The sequence below is a fragment of the Lissotriton vulgaris genome, chromosome 11 (assembly GCF_964263255.1).
Source record: "Lissotriton vulgaris chromosome 11, aLisVul1.2, whole genome shotgun sequence".
Taxonomy (NCBI): Eukaryota; Metazoa; Chordata; class Amphibia; order Caudata; family Salamandridae; genus Lissotriton; species Lissotriton vulgaris.
Window position 1 is genome coordinate 649,532,854 of NC_141699.1, and position 24,037 is coordinate 649,556,890.

Genomic DNA, 24,037 nt, shown 5'->3' on the forward strand with positions numbered 1-24,037 from the left:
AACTTGTCCGCCACGGACACCGATTTTCTAAATGTTATATTTGGCTTACTTTTGATGTATTTGCCAATATCACGATCCCCTGTTATCAGATTCCAATTTTTGTAGAAAATCCACCGGATTTCCTTGTGTTGCTTGCTATATGTAGTGATAACTCTGGGCATGATTTTTGTATCTGTTTCTGGCAGTACGCTAGGTTTATCCTTCACAGCGAGTGCTTCTTCCCTAGTTATAGATACTGATAGGTTAATTGACCGCTGGATGACTTTGGTAGAATAGCCTCGGGACAAGAAACGTGCCTTACACTCCTCCTGAGCTTTTTGGCAGTCTGCATCAGTGCTACTTATCTGCCTGATCCGTAGCATTTCCCCAAAGGGAATACTACTTATCAGGTGGTGATGATGCTGGCTGGAAGCGTGCAATACAGTGTTCCCAGCTGTGGGCTTTCTGTGCATCCTCGTAACCAGTATCATTTATATACACCTCTGTGTCAAGAAACACCACTGACCTAGCGTCAATATGTGACGTGAATTTTAGATTGAGGCTGTTCTTGTTTATTTCCTCTACAAATTCATGAGCCTCCGTCAATGACCCCCGCCATACCATAAATAGATCGTCAATATATCTTAGGTACATGGGTACATGTTCCTGCACAGTTGCCCGCAGGAGGCCCCCGAGGACCTGCTCCTCCCAAAGTCCCATGTGAAGACATGCCAGACTCGGGGAGAAGCAGGCCCCATAGAAACCCCCCTTACCTGCTGGTATATATGGTTATTAAACAGAAAATAGTTCTGTTCTAAGCATGTTTGGATCATTGACAACAACATCCTCTTATGTGCAGAGAAATTCATTGCTATCTTAGTTAGGTAAAATTCTACTGCCTTCATACCATCAGAGTGTTTGATTGATGTATATAGCGAAGCTACCTCAAGTGTTATTAATAAGCAATCTGTGCTCCAGACAACATTGTTTAGTTTTCTGATAACATCAGAAGTGTCCTGTACATATGATTCTAAGCGCTTCACCCATTCCTGAAGGAAGAAGTCTATGTATCGTGAGATATTCTCAGTTGATCTGTTAATAGAAGGTATGATCGGATGCCCAGGTGGTGTATTAGCATCTTTATGTATCTTCGGTATTAGATAGAAAGTCGGTATTACCGGGTGAACCTTTTTCATGAAACTGTACTCATCATTGGATAATAATTTGACGCTTCTCCATGCCATCAGTTTTAAGTTCTGTTCTTGCCATGATGCTTTTAGAACTGTTAAGTTGCTTTTTCTGTAGCATGAAGAATCCAACAACTGACTTTCTGCTTCAGCAACATACATGTCCCTAGGCCATAAAACAATGTTCCCGCCTTTGTCGGCCTGTCTGACGATCACATTTTTGTCAGTCTCTAATTTTTTAATTAGATTTTGGTAACATTGATTCTTTTTATTGGAAGCACTGTATTTCCTGTTGGTAGTTATGTATAGTTGCTTAAGATCTTTGGTAACTAACTCATGGTACACATCAAGATTGTCGTGTGTTTAAATGGGTTGAAAAGATGACTTGGGTTTAAAAGGAGTGTTGCTCATAGATTGATCTACTCTTGAAGTAATTAATGGCAAATCCATAGATGTTTCACCTTCCTGTTGTAAACCCCAAATTTCATCAATGGCAGTTCGATCCCCAGCTTCCAACAAGGAGGGACTATTCGATGCCCCTATCTGTTTTTTCTTTTTGGTTGGAGGAGAAAGAATTTATTCAATTTCAACTTTCTTACAAAGCTGTATGAGTCCATTCTTGCATCCACATAGTTGAAATCCGATGGCGGAAAATATGATAATCCAAGGCCTAGGATCATTTTATCTTTAGCTGACAGAGTGATGTTGGTGAGGTTAATAATAGACTGTTCTTTTAGCTTGCAGTCGCCTTGCTGTTCGTTTTCTTCCAACATCCCTTTGCTGTTTGTTTTACGTTGGTTTGTGTTGTACCTGCGGCACTTCCTCCTTGCACGCCGCTTTTGGTTAGCCCGGTGCTGTTTGCCTGTGTTACCCCTTGGACTCTTGGTCTTAAAGTGTCGCGCCGGTCTTGACACAGGCAGCTCAGCTCCTGCGCCAGCGAGAGCTTCACAAACCCAACCGTGGAGGGTCCTGCAATCTCGTTTTCCGCTTCATTCCCTGCTGTTGAGCTTGCGTTTGTGGAGGAAATGGAAGCAGTCTTGCTCCCCATATTCGCCTGGCGTATTTTCCTGGCACGGGCTTTTACATTTCCGTATTTTTTTGCATATGTAAATATTTGGCCATTTAGGTAGTCTAGGCGGTCCCATTCAAATTTAAACGCTTTATGTTTCTTTATTATTTCCTCATCTTTATTAACTCTCTGCATCATTTCATTTCTTAATTTGTCCGCCTGCTCACTCGCCCCCAATTCTGTTATGTCGGTTTCAAGCAGTTCTATCTCCATCTGTATCTTTAGGCGGTCACTTTCAGCATACCGAACCAGGATTTCCATTAGTTTACTTGAGGACTCTAGGTTTGTTTCAGCCCATTCAGTGAGCATTGCTGGATCTGGCGTTTCATAGCTTGGAGCAAGTGAAATTCTCAAACCCCTCGGTACTCTACCGACTTTCAAATAACGGGATAGGGATTTATTCTCCCATCACTTGGACTGCTCCTTTTTCATCAGTTTTTCCATTTTTCTGAACAAGTCTTTTAGTGTGGGATTTGCGATTGCGGTGGAGGATAAGTGTCCTTGCGGGTTTGACTCCCTAGCCGGGGATTTATCAAACATAGTTTCCGCCGCCTCCTCCCTGTTGCGCAACGTATCTGCGGACATTTTTGCTTGCAATTATACAATTGTAGTGTTAGGGGTAATTAGCGTTGGATTTTAACACTGAGACCGCTAAGGCGCCTTCTCCTTGGATCCCCAAGTTATATCGTGCTCAAGCAGTTCGCACAACTCCCCACTGGAACCTCCGAATGGGTCCTACCTTTCTCGGGCTGTCTTGACTGCCATCAGATTTCGCTGTCCCTGACGGATTTCGACTCCCGTTGCGAGGCAGGTAATTCTCTCAGCTTCCAGGGGCGCTTCGCGGTATGCTTCTCACCGAAGCTGTGTAGTGGTTTTGTTCCGGGTTAGGGAACCAGCTGCTTCCTGCCGCCGAGCCAATCCGTAGAGGAGGGGTTTGACTTCCACCGTAGAAGCTGGTCACGGTGTTTAAAATTCCATTCACTCTGTCCGGCGTTCCTGCATCTCAGTCACTCTGCTTAGACCTTCAAGACGAACAAGTCAACCCCAGTTCTGGTGCGTAATCCGTGTTTTATTCCTTTGAACAGAATAACACCCAGCAAGCCCGCATGACGCGTTTCGCCTCTAGCCAAGAGCCTTGATCACATGATACATTGCTGCAAGTGATGAGGGTACTTATTGAGCCCAAAAAGGGGGTGACGCCAGATGGTCATAGCCTACCCCTGTTAACCCTTAGTTGTTATACCATTGTATGTGTTTTAACCGGCTCATTTTATGTTTAATTATATATATTTTTTAAGTTCAAAAAGTATATTATTAGTCATAAAATAAGGCATCAATACATGGTACATAAAAAGAATGGAGGAAAATAAGGGAAAGGGAAAAAGGGAGCAAAGAAAAAAAAAAGAAAAACATCAGGTTATACATTACAAGGGGTTGAGATATACAAAATAATCATGGGCGATAAGATTAAATATTGGGGTACAGTGGATATACATCAAAATCAGATGCGGATGAGAACATATCAAGTGATAATGTAGAAAGAGAAAGGAAATGCAAAGGGTATTAGGGGGGCTTAGAGACCTCCTGCTGGGCAGGTTGTGGGCAAGTTGTGGGCAAAATGAACTAGTCACAAAGGTATCCAGATAAATCGTACTAGGAAGCCATAAGTCTGCACGTTTTGCCGCCAATTGAGCAGGAAAAACAAAAGCATTATCAAGCCTATGATTATGACAGACATTGCACCACCACGCTTTAAGAGAAATGTTAGATGAAGCCTTCCAATTGACGGTAATCTGTTGGAACCCAATAGCCAACAACAAGTTCACAATACGAACATTTAGGTCAGTACCCTCCCAACAAGGTGAAAGACTCCCTAAAAAGAGATGAGTGTGAGACAGGGGAATACGTGTATGGAAAATTGCATTAATTGGAGCCCAAACCTGCAGCCAAAAATCATGTACAAGTGGACAGAGGAGCAACATATGAAATAAAGTAGCTTGTGGAGCGGAGCAGGACCAACAAGCGTCCGAAACAGTAGGAAACCGTTTGTTAAGGGTAGAAGGGGTGTGTAAAAGCCTGTTGTAAATGAAAAACATAGATTGCGTCAAGGACGCCGCTCTAGACGTTTTACGAACCTTTGTCCATATCTTGTCCCATAAGGATATTGGCCACGATGTAGCGAGTTCATGTTCCCACTGCTCTTCCACCTTAGACTTAGGGCTAACTGATATAGTGGCATGAAGGTATTTGTAAATAGCAGAAGCTTTGGGAGTAGTATGTAGGAGAGAGTGAAGTCGGAAAGCTGGGGTGGGAGCGGTGTGGGGACGTTGCGTTTGAAGGATTCAAGCGTAGACTGCCATCACAGCAGCTTTAAGTAGAAAGTACTTGGGGGCAAAGGATGGGGGCAATCCAAAGGAGGAGCAAAGAGTGGGAAAGGGCAGAAAAGTGGAGTGTGAGAATAACTGCGAAACCCAAACCAATCCTCCGTCCCTCCTGGTTTTCCAGTAAAAGGGTTTGTCATGGATTAAAAGATATTTGGTATGCCAAATGGTGGATGAGAGGAAGTCAGCAATGGTCTCGGGGGTGGGGGGGGGAGGATTAGAGGACAAAAGAAGTTTGGCAGTAAATTTATGAATGAGGGTGGGTATCAAGGATAGCTTGCGTGAAAAATAAATATATTCAGCAAAGGAGAACAGGGAGAGAAAGAGACGCTCAACCTTAGCCCATAAAGGACATGGAGAAGTGGGATCTTGCAACCAAAAGGAATCTTGGCGTAACAAAAAGGCCTTTTGGTAGGCTAGAAAGTCCGGAAAATTAACTCCTCATTCAGAAGTAGGGCGGATTAATCTGATAAGAGACATTTTGGGTTTTTTGTTATGCCACGAAAAGGACAGAACCGAATTAATTTTCTTTAAAAATTTAGCAGGGATATTAGAAATTGTGTATAGAATTATGGGGGATAGCATCATCTTAATGGTGTCGAGACGACCCCACCAGGACAAATCGAGGGGATGCCACCTAGCTGTTAGGTCATATATTTTTTGGGTGCACTTATTCAAACATAGGGAAACGGTGTCAGAAATGGAGGGGGTGATGTGCAAACCCAAATATTTAATATGGGAGGGACTCCAGGTAAAATTGGAAACCTTGAAATCAGGTTTAAAAGTGAACTTAGTCAGGGGCAAGATCTCACATTTACCGTTGTTGAGCTTGTATCCAGAAATTAAGGAGTATGTCCGCACCTCCTCCAGGAAAGCAGGAATTTAAGCTGTGGGGTTGGAGATGAAGAGTAAAATATCATCCGCATAGGCAGCAAGTTTAATGTGAGACTCCGCGGTCTGAAAACCATGTATTTTGGGATTATGGCGAAGCCTAGACAGGAAGGGCTCCAAAGCCAGGTTAAAAAGAAAAGGTGAAAGAGGGCAGCCTTGGCGAACACTTCTACCAAGACCAAAATCGGGGGAAATCTGACCATTCGCATACACCGCAGCGCGTGGATGAGAGTACAGCAGTGAAACTAAGGAGATAAATTTGGGACCAAAGCCGAACCATCGGAGAGTGTGGAAGAGATATGGCCATTCGACCCTATCAAACGCCTTCTCAGCATCAAGGGCGATCGCTGCAAGGGAGTGCTATGAACGTGACGATTTCGATAATATGTTAAATAAAAGTCTAGTGTTATCAGTAATATACCACCACTTAACAAAACCTTGCCCTTGGCCATAAAACAATGTTCCCGCCTTTGTCGGCCTGTCTGACGATCACATTTTTGTCAGTCTCTAATTCTTTTATTAGATTTTGGTAACATTGATTCTTTTTAGTGGCAGCACTGTATTTCCTGTTGGTAGTTATGTATAGTTGCTTAAGATCTTTGGTAACTAACTCATGGTACACATCAAGATTGTTGTGTGTTTAAATGGGTTGAAAAGATGACTTGGGTTTGAAAGGAGTGTTGCTCATAGATTGATCTTCTCTTGAAGTAATTAATGGCAAATCCATAGATGTTTCACCTTCCTGTTGTAAACCCCAAATTTCATCAATGGCAGTTCGATCCCAAAGCTTCCAACAAGGAGGGACTATTCAATGCCCCTATCTGTTTTTTTCTTTTTGGTTGGAGGAGAGAGAATTTATTCAATTTCAAATTTCGTACAAAGCTGTATGAGTCCATTCTTGCATCCACATAGTTGAAATCCGATGGCGGAAAATATGATAATCCAAGGCCTAGGAGCATTTTATCTTTAGCTGACAGAGAGATGTTGGTGAGGTTAATAATAGACTGTTCTTTTAGCTTGCAGTCGCCTTGCTGTTCGTTTTATTCCAACATCCCTTTGCTGTTTGTTTTACGTTGGTTTGTGTTGTACCTGCGGCACTTCCTCCTTGCACGCCGCTTTTGGTTAGCCCGGTGCTGTTTGCCTGTGTTACCCCTTGGACTCTTGGTCTTAAAGTGTTGCGCCGGTCTTGACACAGGCAGCTCACCTCCTGCGCCAGCGAGAGCTTCACAGACCCAACCGTGGAGGGTCCTGCAATCTCGTTTTCCGCTTCATTCCCTGCTGTTGAGCTTGCGTTTGTGGAGGAAATGGAAACAGTCTTGCTCCCCATATTCGCCTGGCGTATTTTTCTGGCACAGGCTTTTACATTTCCGTTTTTTTTTGCATATGTAAATATTTGGCCATTTATTTAGTCTAGGCGGTCCCGTTCAAATTTAAACGCTTTATGTTTCTTTATTATTTCCTCATCTTTATTAACTCTCTGCATCATTTCATTTCTTAATTTGTCCGCCTGCTCACTCGCCTCCAATTCTGTTATCTCGGTTTAAGCAGTTCTATCTCCATCTGTATCTTTAGGCGGTCACTTTCAGCATACCGAACCAGGATTTCCATTAGTTTACTTGAGGACTCTAGGTTTGTTTCAGCCCATTCAGTGAGCATTGCTGAATCTGGCGTTTCATAGCTTGGAGCAAGTGAAATTCTCAAACCCCTCGGTACTCTACCGACTTTCAAATAACGGAATAGGGATTTATTCTCCCACCACTTGGACTGCTCCATTTTCATTTGTTTTTCCATTTTTCTGAACAAGTCTTTTAGTGTGGGATTTGCGATTGCGGTGGAGGATAAGTGTCCTTGGGGGTTTGACTCCCTAGCCGGGGATTTATCAAACATAAATTCCGCCGCCTCCTCCCTGTTGCGCAACGTATCCGCGGACATTTTTGCTTGCAATTATACAATTGTAGTGTTAGGGGTAATTAGTGTTGGATTTTAACACTGAGACCGCTAAGGCGCCTTCTCCTTGGATCCCCAAGTTATATCGCGCTCAATCAGTTCGCACAACTCCCCACTGGAACCTCCGAATGGGTCCTACCTTTCTCGGGCTGTCTTGACTGCCATCAGATTTCGCTGTCCCTGATGGACTTTGACTACTGTTGCGAGGCAGGTAATTCTCTCAGCTTCCAGGGGCGCTTCGCGGTATGCTTCTCGCCGAAGCTGTGTAGTGGTTTTGTTCCGAGTTAGGGAACCAGCTGCTTCCTGCCGCCGAGCCAATCCGTAGGGGAGGGGTTTGACTTCCACCGTAGAAGCTGGTCACGGTGTTTAAAATTCCATTCACTCTATCCGGCGTTCCTGCATCTCAGTCACTCTGCTTAGACCTTCAAGACGAACAAGTCAAACCCAGTTCTGGTGCGTAATCAGTGTTTTATTCCTTTGAGCAGAATAACACCCAGCAAGCCCGCATGACACGTTTCGCCTCTAGCCAAGAGCCTTGATCACATGATACATTGCTGCAAGTGATGAGGGTACTTATTGAGCCCAAAAAGGGGGTGACGCCAGATGGTCATAGCCTACCCCTGTTAACCCTTAGTTGTTATACCATTGTATGTGTTTTAACCGGCTCATTTTATGTTGAATTATATATATTTTTTAAGTTCAAAAAGAATTTTATTAGTCATAAAATAAGGCATCAATACATGGTACATGAAAAGAATGGAGGAAAATAAGGGAAAGGGAAAAAGGGAGCAAAGAAAAAAAAAGAAAAACATCAGGTTATACATTACAAGGGGTTGAGATATACAAAATAATCATGGGCGATAAGATTAAATATTGGGGGTACAGTGGATATACATCAAAATCAGGTGCGGATGAGAACATATCAAGTGATAATGTAGAAAGAGAGAGGAAATGCAAAGGGTATTAGGGGGCTTAGAGACCTCCTGCTGGGCAGGTTGTGGGCAAGTTGTAGGCAAAATGAAGGAGTCACAAAGGTATCCAGATAAATCGTACTAGGAAGCCATAAGTCTGCACGTTTTGCCGCCAATTGAGCAGGAAAAACAAAAACATTATCAAGCCTATGATTATGACAGACATTGCACCACCACGCTTTAAGAGAAACGTTAGATGAAGCCTTCCAATTGACGGTAATCTGTTGGAACGCAACAGCCAACAACAAGTCCACAATACAAACATTTAGGTCAGTACCCTCCCAACAAGGTGAAAGACTCCCTAAAAAGAGATGAGTGTGAGACAGGGGAATACGTGTATGGAAAATTACATTAATTTGAGCCCAAACCTGCAGCCAAAAATCATGTACAAGTGGACAGAGGAAAAACATATGAAACAAAGTAGCTTGAGGAACGGAGCAGGACCAACAAGCGTCCGAAACAGTAGGAAACCGTTTGTTAAGGGTAGAAGGGGTGTGTAAAAGCCTGTTGTAAATGAAAAACATAGATTGCGTCAAGGACGCCGCTCTAGACGTTTTACGAACCTTTGTCCATATCTTATCCCATAAGGATATTGGCCACGATGTAGCGAGGTCATGTTCCCACTGCTCTTCCACCTTAGACTTAGGGCTAACTGATATAGTGGCATGAAGGTATTTGTAAATAGCAAAAGCTTTGGGAGTAGTATGTAGGAGAGAGTGAAGTCGGAATGCTGGGGTGGGAGGGGTGTGGGGAGGTTGCGTTTGGAGGATTCGAGCTTAGACTGCCATCACCGCAGCTTTAAGTAGAAAGTACTTGGGGGCAAAGGATGGTGGCAATCCAAAGGAGGAACAAAGAGTGGGAAAGGGCAGAAAAGTGGAGTGTGAGAATAACTGCGAAACCCAAACCAATCCTCTGTGCCTCCAGGATTTCCAGTGAAAGGGTTTGTCATGGATTAAAAGATATTTATTATGCCAAATGGCGGATGAGAGGAAGTCAGCAATGGTCTCGGGGGGGGGGACAAAAGGAGCTTGGCAGTAAATTTATGAATGAGGGTGGGTATCAAGGATTGCTTGCGTGAAAAATAAATATATTCAGCAAAGGAGAACGGGGAGAGAAAGAGACGCTCAACCTTAGCCCATAAAGGACACGGGGAAGTGGGATCTTGCAACCAAAAGGAATCTTGGCGTAACAAAAAGGTCTTTTGGTAGGCTAGAAAGTCCGGCAAATGAACTCCTCATTCAGAAGTAGGGCAGATTAATCTGATAAGAGACATTCTAGGTTTTTTGTTATGCCACAAAAAGGAGGACAGAACCGAATTAATTTTCTTTAAACATTTAGCTGGCATGGATACAGGGATATTAGAAATTGTGTGTAGAATTATGGGGGATAGCATCATCTTAATGGTGTGGAGACGACCCCACCAGGACAAATAGAGGGGATGCCACCTAGCTGTTAGGTCAGATATTTTTTGGGTGCACTTATTCAAACCTAGGGAAACGGTGTCAGAGATGGAGGGGATGATGTGCAAACCCAAATATTTAATTGGAAACCTTGAAATCAGGTTTAAAAGTGAAATTAGTCAGGGGCAAGATCTCAAATTTATCGTTGTTGAGCTTGTATCCAGAAATTAAGGAGTATGTCCGCACCTCCTCCAGGAAAGCAGGAATTGAAGCTGTGGGGTTGGAGATGAAGAGTAAAATATCATCCGCATAGGCAGCAAGTTTAATGTGAGACTCCGCGGTCTGAAAACCATGTATTTTGGGATTCTGGCGAAGCCTAGACAGGAAGGGCTCCAAAGCCAGGTTAAAAAGAAAAGGTGGAAGAGGGCAGCCTTGGCGAACACCTCTACCAAGATCAAAATCGGAGGAAATCTGACCATTCGCATAGACCGCAGCGCGTGTATGAGAGTACAGCAGTGAAACTAAGGAGATAAATTTAGGACCAAAGCTGAACCATCGGAGAGTGTGGAAGAGAGATGGCCATTCGACGCTATCAAACGCCTTTTCGGCATCAAGGGCGATCGCTGCAAGGGAATGCTGTGAACGCGACGATTTCGATAATATGTTAAATAAAAGTCTAGTGTTATCAGTAATATACCGCCCCTTAACAAAACCAGACTGCTCTTCGCCTAAAAGATCAGGAAGCAAATGGTCAAGCCGCGTCGCCAGCGATTTGGCGAAGATTTTATAGTCAATGTTCACAAGGGAAATAGACCTGTAATTTTTGCAATGCTGCGGATCCTTTCCTTCTTTGGGTATCAAACAAATGTGTGCATCTGAAAAGGTCCCTGAGGAGTTGCCTAGAACAACAAAGGTTTCTAGGAGAGTGTGGAGTTTTGGAATCAACAACTTCGAGAAGTGCAGATAAAACTCAACGGTAAAACCATCTGGTGCAGGGGCTTTGTTAAGTTTGAGGTGTTGGACCGCGGTAAGCAATTCCTTCTGGGAAATGTCAGTCTCCAAGAGGGAAAGATCGAGAGGGAAGTGTTCAGGTTTTTGAATAGTAGAGAAGAAGTGCATGAGGGAGTGAAGAGCGGGTTGGGTTTCAGAGGTGTAAAGAGTTTGGTAGAAACGGGAAAACTCAGTGAGTATGTCGGCATCTTTGTGCTGCAGATTAGAGTTGTGCTTGACCTTCAAATAGTTGGCAAGGATTTTCCCAGCCTTATTCCTGCCACCATAAAACTTAGCACTTGATTTTAGCAAATACAAGGAGGCATCTTCTGTAGATTGTTCATTAAATTTCATCTTGGCAGTGACAAGAGCCGTCAGACTGTCTTTTGAATGCGAAGTGAAGTAGGCGTGTTCCAATCTCTTAATGTCACAAAGAAGATTTTTAGTGAGTTGACGTGCAGTTCTACATTTCTTTGCGACATAACCGATAATAAAGTCGCGAGCTGCTGCCTTAAAAGCATCTCAAATGGTATGTTTCAGGATGGAAGGGGCATCATTGAACAAGAAAAATTCACCAAAAAAGTCAGTGAAGAAAGCAGTAAATTTGGGATCCAGGAGGAGAGTATTGTTAAAGCGCCATCGTTTGGACCAAGTAATTTTAGGAAGCACGTCAACATTGTTTAAAACAGGGGCATAATCCGATAATAAAATCGGACCGATTTCGGCAATAGTAAGTGTTTGAGCGAGATTATGAGAAACAAAAATATAGTCAAGCCGCCACTGGGACCTGTGTGAAGGAGAGTAAAAAGTAAACTCTCGCACGGTCCGATTACAAAGTCGCCAGGAGTCAACAAGCTTCTGTTGGGAGATGGCCTGAGTAAAAAGTCTGTGCGATTTGTTAGGAATATAAGTGGCATCAGATTTCCTGTCAACAAAGGGATCTAGAGGTTGGTTGCAGTCACCAGCAAGGATGACATTTTCATCCATAAATTGGGTGATACACTGAGAGAACTCAGCCCAAAAAAGAGGTTCACCATTGGTGGGGGCATAGACATTAAGGAGGAGATTGGAACACCTCTAAGAGACAGTCTGATTGTGAGAGGAAGAGATCTGCTACATAAAATTGCTACACCATTACGTTTACCATCACCCTGTGAATAAAAAACCTCACCCACCCAACCTCTCTTAAGCTTTGCAGACTCTGTGTCTAAAAGGTGGGTTTCCTGGAGAAACGCCACATCAGCATTTAATTTGGATAGGTGTGACAAAATTCTTTGGCGCTTAATTGGAGAATTGATACCCTTAACGTTCCATGAAACTATATTCAATGACATATTATACAAAATAATCCAGAGGAAATATAATAGGTAAAGCCAGAATAAAGAACCCATGAATGAGAATGTAGAAGAGAAGAGAAATACTTAGTAGAGAGTAGGAAAAGAAAGAGAAAGAGAAGGGCAAAGAACGCACAATAGAAGACAGGGAGATAGAGCAAGGTGACAATAAGAAATAAGCCCAAAGGGTCAAAGTGAGAAGAGAGAGGGCAGAAAGGGAAATACAACCTGAAAAAAAGAATTTATCATTGCTGTACAAACAAGGAACATGAAATACAAATGGAAGGGTAAAAAACAAAAAATGGGAAAGGAGGAAGATACAAAGGAAGAACATATCTACAGAAGGAGAAAACGAGAAGGAGCTGAGGGGGGTGGGACCACATGGCAAGGCAACACATCCAAGGTCAGTAGAGCATGAAGCCAGGGAGACATCATCAGACGGGGGAAGGTTCCTGTGGAGGCAAGGAAGGGAGACACGAGATTAAACTACAAACATAGGTCGGAGGAGTACATGGAACAACCAACCATAGTGCATCATAAGGGAAGTAACAATCGAAAGAAGAAGACATTGTAGAATGTAAAACATGAGCAAGAGCAAGAACATTATGAAAACAAGCAGGTCTACGTTCAGCCAGGACAAGATGAGGAAGGACCAGAGGAGTCCATGGCGTAGTCTTATGTGCGTTGATAAAGCTCTGCAGTCGTACTGGATCCTCGTAGGCAGACGTCTTGTTGTTGTAGGTGACCTTAAACAAACACGGATGATATAGGCCATATCTAGCACCCATGGAATGGAGATCTTCTCTCATGCCTAGGAAAGCCTTCCGACGATTTGCAGTCGCCTTGGCATACTCTTGTGCGAAGAACAGAGAAGAGCCAGACCAGGTTAATTTTGGACAAGCCTTGACAGCCGTTAGAACCTTCAGAAGGTCAGTGTACTCCAGAAAATAGAGGATGATGCCCCTTGGTCGATATGATGTGGAAGCAGAAGTAGGTGGGCGGCCTAGTCGATGGGCACGCTGAATGTTAAGATTCGTACCATCTGGTAAATGAAGCAATTTAGGGAGGAAAGATTTGAAGAAAGCTAGTGAGTCCGTGCCCTCAAGACCTTCCCCAGGCCGTAAATGCGGAGGTTATTCCGCCTGTTCCTATTTTCCAACTCCTCCACCTGCTTCTGGAGTGCGCCCACCTGCGAGGTTAAATGAGAGACCGTGGAGCTAGTTTCCTGAAATGATGCAACAGACTGCTCAACTGAGGAGACTCTTGTTTCAATTTGTGACCAATTGTTCGTAAGAGCTTGGAGCTTGACATTAGTTTCCTCCATAAAAGGACGTAAGGTCCTGATTTCCTCTAGATAGGGGCGAAAAGATCTTATCTCTTCCAGCAAGAGTTCCATTGAGACACGCGGAGACTGTTTGAGTGGTGAGGGGGGATCTTTTTTCAGTCTTTTGATGTTAGTTTTCCCCAGTGCCGGTTGAGAAGGATCCATGGCTGTGTCCGAGCCAGACGAGGTGAGAGAGTCCTCTAATTTAGAAAAAACAGAAAATACTTTGGAATTTTTCACAAAGGCAACCTTTGTTGGCTCTGTAGAGGGTAAGCGCGACATAGATTTAAGCCGTCCCATATAGGAGCAGACTAGGATGTAACAGCCACACAACGGAACGCTGTCTGTGCAAAAGGATGTAAAAAGTCACAGGCAGGCGTGAGAGAGCTGTGAAGAGGACCCCCAAAGGGCGGAGGAAAGGACTATTGTCGCTGAGGGAAATCACCCTTTAGAGGTTAGCCTCCTGGTAGCCTCGTAAAAAGCGATCCTTCTCCGGGACTGCCACAACTTTCTAGTACAGTTGCTTTCTCCTAACTGGACACTTTTATTTCTATTTTATTTTGGGGGTGTGCTTTAAGTTCGTCCTTAAGTCTTCACCAGTCAGTTTTGCGAGGGTATTTAGTGATGAATTATTATTGAATCACGTCCAAGTGTTAGATTATTTTACAGACTAGGCTGCTAGTTAGAAAATGTTAACTCGTTGCATTCACTCCCTAGAACTTGGAAACCAAGAGAGGTGAGCTGAAGAATAAATTAACTTAAATTAAATTAACTAGCCGGGATGACAGGGGGAGAGAGTGATGGTAGTAAAAAGGAAGGGGGCGCCATTTTTCAATTCTCGCCTAGGGCGGCAAAACACCTAGAAAAGGCCCTGTCTACACCAGATATCCATCCGGTGGACATAAAACAAGCCAATAACCTTTAACCAAAGAATCTTAAATCAAATCTTGCAAGTCTGCCGGGTATATCAATTACTAATACTAACGTCTGCTTTGAGGAAATCAGAATGTGCAAAGAAGCAATACATTGGCTAATGATTCTGTGGAGATATTACGTATTCCAGATATTATAACTATAAATAGCTAAAAACTATCCTTAAATAACATATCAAAAAATCTTTATACAGAGTTTGTAAAAAATCTCTCTTGTTACCCTATAAGAATGTGTACATATCCTCTGTATTATTTCAACCAGTTTTACTGTCAAGATCTAAAATAAATCTTGTTTTCTCTTTGTCGAATTAACTTTTCCCAATTGCCTCCTCTCTAGGGCAACGGTACAGAATCAATCACAAAGTATGTAAGGCAAGTAATGTCATTGTTGTGTGCATCCTTAAAATGTCGAGCGACAGGGTATGTAGGATCATTATTAACGATTACCCGAAAATGTTGCAGTATTCTCACGTGCACCTGTAGCTTAGTACTTTCCACGTACCTTAGACCACAAGTGCACGTGAGCACATACACTGCATGATCCGTTCTACAGTTGTAGTTCCCTTTAATTTTTATCTCATTTTCTTTCAATGGAGTCTTATAATGAGATGTATTAATTCCAACTTTACATGCACGACATGATGCACATTTAAAAAATCCTTGTCTTGGTTTCAACCAAGTTTCTTTGACAGCTGTTTCTGGATTACTTCTAGTTAATGTTGACCCCATACTTTGTGTTTTTCTAAATGTTAAGGTTGGTTTTGTTGGGAGCCTATTTGACAACACATTACCTGTTAATACAATTGGCCAATGCTTGTTAATTATGGCACAAATGTTCCTTTCCTGCCAACTATAAGTTATGATGAGCCGTGGAATGTCATTTGAAGTTTCAGGTGTATCCACCTCACTGTCATCATTATGTGGCAATAGTGACTCTCTATATCTATTATCAGATTTTTTAACAGCATCACCTAAATATATATATTCATCCATTGATGTTCTTTCGCCAGAACATCCATTCCGGCGGCGCATTTAAACAGACACTAACATCTCATATATATATATATCTATATATCTATATAAATATATTTCCATTCACTCCGTCCGACGCTCCTGCATCTCAGTCACTCTGCTTAGACCTTCAAGACGAACAAGTCAAACCCAGTTCTGGTGCGTAATCAGTGTTTTATTCCTTTGAACAGAATAACACCCAGCAAGCCCGCATGACGCATTTTGCCTCTAGCCAGAGGCTTGATCACATGATACATTGCTGCAAGTGATGAGGGTACTTATTGAGCCCAAAAAGGAGTGACGCCAGATGGTCATAGCCTACCCCTGTTAACCCTTAGGTGTTATACCATTGTATGTGTTTTAACCGGTTCATTTTATGTTGAATTAATGGCGCAGTGCCATGATTCCAATACATTGACAATCGGCATGTGCAACATATAAACTGTGCAAAATACGCAATACAATAATTTAACATATTACATAAATTGTTACACTGTTTGATAATCAAGGGAAAAAATATATATAAAATGTATAAACTTATATATTCTTATTTACAATAAAAGACAAAGTGTCTGAATTCAGAAAAAACCTCTGATTAAGAAATGCAACTAAGCAACAGTTATTATGTGCAAATTTCAACAATATAAATATAGTTCTGTAAAACTCAATAAATATTGTATTAAAAATTGATTCATCTAAATGCTCAGTTAAAACACGAGTTTCATAATGGGGTATGCAATAGTTATTCTCCAAACTAATTCATATAGGCTCAAATTTTGTTTAAAAGTACTCATCGTGAACCCCAACCATAAAGTGCTAAATAGTGCAAATATGTGTTTGTTAAATCATAAAATAAATGTATAAAATCATGGAAGGATGTGGAAGGAGATTGTTGTTCATTTCTGTTGGTCCTCACACCACAATAGATGTAAAGTGCTAAAACCATCCTTTCCGATAATGTTCAGTAAACAGTTATGCGTTTTTTATATATCGCTTTTTTCCTGGAGATGCTTAGTTAGAGTGCAAAAAATTAATTAAAATCAGGTATACTTCATATACAGAACTAGAGGCACTTGTTTAAATCTTCACTTGCATTAAGACCCCACGGGGTCTTACTGTCCAGTTCTATTATATACCGAGGTTCCAATAACCGGAGTTTAGCATCTCTATCACCCCTCTCTTAAGTTGCATAACACAGTCAATGGCATAATATTGTAAAACTGATGGATCACTGTTATGTAGGCTTTCAAAGTGGCGGGCCACCGGGTATGATTGGTCTTTTCCCACGATGGCCCGGATATGCTGCAATATCCACTTGTGTACCGGCAGGCGGGTACTACCCATGTGCCGGAGTTCACAGGGGCATTGCAGCACATAGACTGCGAATTCAGTCTTACATGTCATGCACTTTTTGATCTGTACAGGCTTATCTTTGAATGGCACTGTATAGTGGGTTCTATTGCCCCCCTGTCTACATGCCTTGCATCCTTCACCAAGGGCCCAACAAGTATCCGATACCGGCTTCTCAAGTAAATTACTTACTAACTAGTCCGCCATGGACACCGATTTTCTAAATGTTATATTTGGCTTACTTTTGATGTATTTGCCAAAAACAGGATCCCCTGTTATCAGATTCCAATTTTTGTAGAAAATCCGCCGGGTTTCCTTGTGTTGCTTGCTATATGTAGTGATAACTCTGGGCATGATTTTTGTATCTGTTTCTGGCAGTACGCTAGGTTTATCCTTCACAGCGAGTGCTTCTTCCCTAGTTATGGATACTGATCGGTTAATTGCCCGCTGGATGACTTTGGCAGAATAGCCTCGGGACAAGAAACGTGCCTTACTCTACTCCTGAGCTTTTTGGCAATCTGCATCAGTGCTACTTATCCGCCTGATCCGTAGCATTTCCCCAAAGGGAATACTACTGATCAGGTGGTGATGATGCTGACTGGAAGCGTGCAATACAGTGTTCCCAGCTGTGGGCTTTCTGTGCATCCTCATAGCCAGACCAGTATCATTTATATACACCTCTGTGTCAAGAAACACCACTGACCTAGCGTCAATATGTGACGTGAATTTTAGATTGAGGCTGTTCTTGTTTATTTCCTCTACAAATTCATGAGCCTCCGTCAATGACCACCGACATACCATAAATAGGTCGTCAATATATCTTAGGTAAATGGGTAATTGTTCCTGCATAGTTGCCCGCAGGAGGCCCCCGAGGACCTGCTCCTCCCAAAGTCCCATGTGAAGACATGCCAGACTCGGGGAGAAGCAGGCCCCCATAGCAACCCCCCTAACCTGCTGGTATATTTGGTAATTAAACAAAAAATAGTTCTGTTCTAAGCATGTTTGGATCATTGACAACAACATCCTCTTATGTGCAGAGAAATTCATTGCTCTCTTAGTTAGGTAAAATTCTACTGCCTTCATACCATCAGAGTGTATGATTGATGTATATAGCGAAGCTACATCAAGTGTTAATAATAAGCAATCTGTGCTCCAAACAACATTGTTTAGTTTTCTGATAAAATCAGAAGTGTCCTGTACATATGATGCTAAGCGCTTCACCCATTCCTGAAGGAAGAAGTCTATGTATCGTGAGATATTCTCAGTTGAGCTGTTAATAGCCGATATGATCGGATGCCCAGATGGTGTATTAGCATCTTTAGGTATCTTCGGTATTAAATAGAAAGTCGGTATTACCGGGTGATCTTTTTTCATGAAACTGTACTCGTCATTGGATAATAATTTGGTGCTTCTCCATGCCATCAGTTTTAAGTTCTGTTCTTGCCATGATGCTTTTAGAACTGTTAAGTTGCTTTTTCTGTAGCATGAAGAATCCAACAACTGACTTTCTGCTTCAGCAACATACATGTCCCTTGGCCATAAAACAATGTTCCCGCCTTTGTCGGCCTGTCTGACGATCACATTTTTATCAGTCTCTAATTTTTTTATTAGATTTTGGTAACATTGATTCTTTTTTTGGCAGCACTGTATTTCCTGTTGGTAGTTATGTATAGTTGCTTAAGATCTTTGGTAACTAACTCATGGTACATATCAAGATTGTTGTGTGTTTAAATGGGTTGAAAAGTTGACTTGGGTTTGAAAGGAGTGTTGCTCATAGATTGATCTTCTCTTGAAGTAATTAATGGCAAATCCATAGATGTTTCACCTTCCTGTTGTAAACCCCAAATTTCATCAAAGGCAGTTCGATCCCCAGCCTCTAACATGGAGGGACTATTCAATGCCCCTATCTGTTTTTTTCTTTTTGGTTGGAGGAGAAAGAATTTATTCAATTTCAACTTTCGTACAAAGCGGTATGGGTCCATTCTTGCATCCACATAGTTGAAATCCGATGGCGGAAAATATGATAATCTTAGGCCTAGGATCATTTTATCTTTAGCTGACATTGATGTTGCTGAGCTTAATAATAGACTGTTCTTTTAGCTTGCAGTCGCCTTGCTGTTTGTTTTCTTCCAACATCCCTTTGCTGTTTGTTTTACGTTGGTTTGTGTTGTACCTGCGGCACTTCCTCCTTGCACGCTGCTTTTGGTTAGCCCGGTGCTGTTTGCCTGTGTTACCCCTTGGACTCTTGGACTTAAAGTGTCGCGCCGGTCTTGACACAGGCAGCTCACCTCCTGCGCCAGCGAGAGCTTCACAGACCCCACCGTGGAGGGTCCTGCAATCTCGTTTTCCACTTCACTCCCTGCTGTTGAGCTTGCGTCTGTGGAGAAATGGAAACAGTCTTGCTCCCCATATTCGCCTGGCATATTTTCCTGGCACGGGCTTTTACATTTTCGTATTTTTTTGCATATGTAAATATTTGGCCATTTAGGTAGTCTAGGCGGTCCCGTTCAAATTTAAACGCATTACGTTTCTTTATTATTTCCTCATCTTTATTAACTCTCTGCATCATTTCATTTCTTAATTTGTCCGCCTGCTCACTCGCCCCCAATTCTGTTATCTTGGTTTCAAGCAGTTCTATCTCCGTCTGTATCTTTAGGCGGTCACTTTCAGTATACCGAACCAGGATTTCCATTAGTTTACTTGAGGACTCTAGGTTTGTTTCAGCCCATTCAGTGAGCATTGCTGGATCTGGCGTTTCATAGCTTGGAGCAAGTGAAATTCTCAAACCCCTCGGTACTCTACCGACTTTCAAATAACGGGATAGGGATTTATTCTTCCACCACTTGGACTGCTCCTTTTTCATCAGTTTTTCAATTTTTCTGAACAAGTCTTTTAGTGTGGGATTTGCGATTGCGGTAGAGGATAAGTGTCCTTGCGGGTTTGACTCCTTAGTCGGGGATTTATCAAACATGGTTTCCGCCGCCTCCTCCCTGTTGCGCAACATATCCGCGGACATTTTTGCTTGCAATTATAGTGTTATGGGTAATTAGCGTTGGATTTTAACACTGAGACTGCTAAGGCGCCTTCTCCTTGGATCCCCAAGTTATATTGCGCTCAAGCAGTCCGCACAACTCCCCACTGGAACCTCCGAATGGGTCCTACCTTTCGCGGGCTGTCTTGACTGCCATCAGATTTCCCTGTCCCTGACGGACTTCGACTCCCGTTGCGAGGCAGGTAATTCTCTCGGCTTCCAGGGGCTCTTCGCGGTATGCTTCTCGCCGAAGCTGCGTAGTGGTGTGGTTCTGGGTTAGGGAACCAGCTGCTTCCTGCCGCCGAGCCAATCCGTAGGGCAGGGGTTTGACTTCCACTGTAGAAGCCATTCACTCCGTCCGACGCTCCTGCATCACAGTCACTCTGCTTAGATCTTCAAGACGAACAAGTCAAACCCAGTTCTGGTGCGTAATCAGTGTTTTATTCCTTTTAACAGAATAACACCCAGCAAGCCCACATGACGCGTTTCGCCTCTAGCCAGAGGCTTGATCACATGATACATTGCTGCAAGTGATGAGGGTACTTATTGAGCCTAAAAAAAAGGTGGCGCCAGATGGTCATAGCCTACCCCTGTTAACCCTTAGTTGTTATACCATTGTATGTGTTTTAACCGATTCATTTTATGTTGAAATATATATATATATATCCAAAACTTAAGTATCGCTCTGAACCCCTGCCCCTTACAGCGGAGGGCCCAGACGGGGTAGCGAGTCCCCAATAAATCAAAAGATTTTCACAACTAAATGAAGAAGGAATGTCCGGGCCAGCTTATGCAGTTTAACGAGCTTTAATTGTTAGCTCCACTCGACGCGTTTCGAGGAGGTTTTCCTCTTGGTCACGAGCGTGAGTGAGAGTGACTTAGTACATTATATACGGTCACATGACATGAGTGAAATGGTAAACAGACTCGCAGGATTTAAACAAAGCAAGCTACAATGCACAATTAAGTGACAGTTATAAATGAAAAAGTAAACATAGGCATGCACAATTTAAAACCACATTGCAGCGGGAGATTGGTAAAAAAATGAAATGAAAATGAAGACGCATTACTGAGCGTATGGCTTAAACCATGCATTGAACTTCTGGAGAAAACACTTAAATTACAGTGTTGCTTCTCCTACATCGCGCGTGAATAACTATGTTGCTAGTTCTTAAGTCGCGCGTGAATTAGGGTAAAGTATCACCCGATACTGTGCAACCTTGTCTGGCTGAAAACAACTTTAACTGCAGGTTGGAATAGCATAATCAAAAAAGACTCAATACCGCCCCAGTGGGGATTGACACAAATCAAATCAGAGTCTCAATCGTGCCCAAGTGGGCAAACGTGGCCAAGTTCTTGCATGTATCCCGCTAGTGGGCAGCCGGTGGTACCATCATAAACGTGCTGGGCAGCCGCCGCCCGTGCTCCAATTCATACGTGCACAACTGCCATACGTGAAAAATGGTCAAATGACCGTGCATTGCAATCTCTTGTTACTCCTCACAGAGATCTGGTAAAAAAATATAAAATACAGTGACTTAATGTGCAGAAGTGGCATAAATCAATTGCAATGTTGCAACAACACATGTATCTCACAATCCAAACAGATGTTACAAGCTGAAATGACAGTCATTTACATGTTAATTCCTATATGGTGCTAAATATAGGCAGCTAACCCAAGTGTACTTCCAACTCCTCATCGTGGTTGTGCCCTTCTGGCTGCATGGTGTGATATTTGATGATGAGTATGGATTCAAGCCTCCGGAGTTCCTGAATTCTGTCACCCCCCCCTCTCTCTCAAAGGGACTGATGCCAGCACACAAAAAGACAAGAGATTGGCATTGCTCTTGTGGAAGGATTCAAAATGTCTGGCTATGGGATAGTTCTTATCTTTCTTGTTGATGGCCCTCATGTGCTGTAACACTCTGTCTTTGGCGGGAGGTTTGGTGCTGCCTATGTAGTTCAATTTGCAAGGGCATGTCAGTGCGTACACAGCATGGTCAGTGTGACATGATGTGTGCGTACGGGTTTTGAATGGGTCAAGATTTTTTGACAATTTGATGGTTTTAGTACTCACACTATTTTTGCAGGCTTTACATTTCCCACACACGTAAAATCCCATCACTGGATTAGTGGTCACTCTCTTAGGAACTAAAGTGGTGCATACAATGTCCTTGAGTGATTTAGCCCTTCTATAAGTGATCTGGGGATGTGGACTTATCCCTATGGCAAGATCTTTGACCAATTTGAGGACATTCCAAAATTTGTCGAGCGCTTTCCTCACCTCCCTAGTTTGACCATGATAGTCTGTGATAAATCTGGTGGTGGGGGGGGGAGTCACTGCTAGTGTGGCTTTTTTCTTTAAGGAGGTTTTTTCTGTCAAGAGTATTGGCTTTGGTGATTGCTGTCTTGATGCTTTTTTCGCTGTATCCCCTTGCTTTGAACCTTTGGGTCATGACCTTTATTTCTTTGGTATAGTCACCTTCACTGGAGCAGTTTCGTTTAGCTCGCAGGAATTCACCCACCGGAATTGAATTGATCAGGGTCTTGTGATGACAACTACTGGCATGGAGGAGAATGTTGCCCGCAGTCTCTTTCCTGTAGAGAATGGTGGTGAGTGCAATATCAACCACCAGTACTTTAAGGTCAAGGAAATCAACTTCTTGGCTATTGACATGGCAGGTGAAGGATAAGTTAAACTCATTTGTATTAAGGGATTCCACGAAATCCATAGCCTCTTCACTGGTGCCATTCCAGATAACAAAAATGTCATCAATATACCTCAGCCATGTGATGACCTTGGATTGGAACTCCTGGGACCTTTGAACTACTTGCTCCTCCCACCAGCCTAAGAACAGTCCGGCAAAGCTGGGAGCGAAGCAAGATCCCATCGCGGTCCCAAGGAGTTGATGGAAGATCTCCCCATTGAACGTGAAAAAATTCTGGGTGAGGCATGTCAGGGCCATGTCCAGAATCATTTCAGTGTGTAGAAGGTATGATATCGATCTCACCTGTAAGACGTGTCTGCACGCCTGTATTCCCAAATGATGTGGGATGCAAGTGTACAGGCTGTTAACATCAAGGTTTACCAGTTGCCACCCTTGCGTCCATTGAATCTGCTCAATCTTTCTCAGGAAATCTCCCGAGTCTTTGAGGTATGAGGGTAGACTTTGCACCAATGGCTGCAGAAAGAAATCTACATACCTTGAGGTATTCTCCCAACAACTGCCCCTGGACGCTACGATGGGTCTGCCAGGGGGTTTAGTGAGACATTTGTGCACCTTGGGTAAAAGGTAAAGTGCAGGTAATTTGGGGTTCTTGCATTGGAGGAAATTAAATTCTTCCTTCTCAATCAAACCTCTGTCTTTCCACTCACCCAATTGATCTTGATATTTATTGCAGCTAGTCCTGTAAGACACTCTGTTGCTTTTCTCATATTTCTGTGTATCCCCTAGTTGGGAGAGACCTTCATCAATGTACATTTGGAGTGGCAGAATCACTATGTTCCCGCCCTTGTCAGATTTCTTGATAATTATACTTCTATCATTGCCCAGCATTTCAATCGCATCAAACTGTGCCTTAGTAAGGTTCTTCCTGCCAAATCTGACTTTTTTAGACAGTTTATCAAATTCACTGATCACACCTCTCTCAAACACATCAATCGAATCATTAACAATTTGAGGAAGGAAAACAGACTTAGGTTTGAACCCGCTACGTATACTCTGGTTAATGTCAGTGTCATCATTAATGAACTCAAGGATCGGATGAACTACTGGGTCTGAATTGTCACCCACTTCATACATAGTTCTTAAAAACTCCAGATCCTCTACACAAATATTGCTTGGTTCTTTTTCATTATTTCCCATATCAGTATTTACTTTGCTACTGAACCATTTACGTAGTCTGAGTTTCCGGGTAAAATGAAAAAGATCCACTCTGCTTCTAGCATAGTCAAAAGTTGAGGATGGACAAAAAGAAAGACCAAGGGACAGTACCTCGTTTTCGGCTTCGCTTAACTCACGCTCCGACAGGTTAATTATTGTCTTGGTTTCCATCATTTTCTCTTTTGTTGGCCCCTCGTTATTGATCCCACCGGGCTTGAAACGTTGCTTTTGTCTGTTGCGATTAATTTTGTTCTTGCGGCACCTCTCCCTCCTCGACCACGTCCTCTTTGAGCGTTGGAGTTGCCTTTGTTCTGGGATTCCAATCTCCCTTGCGCCATCATCGCGAACTCCTTTAA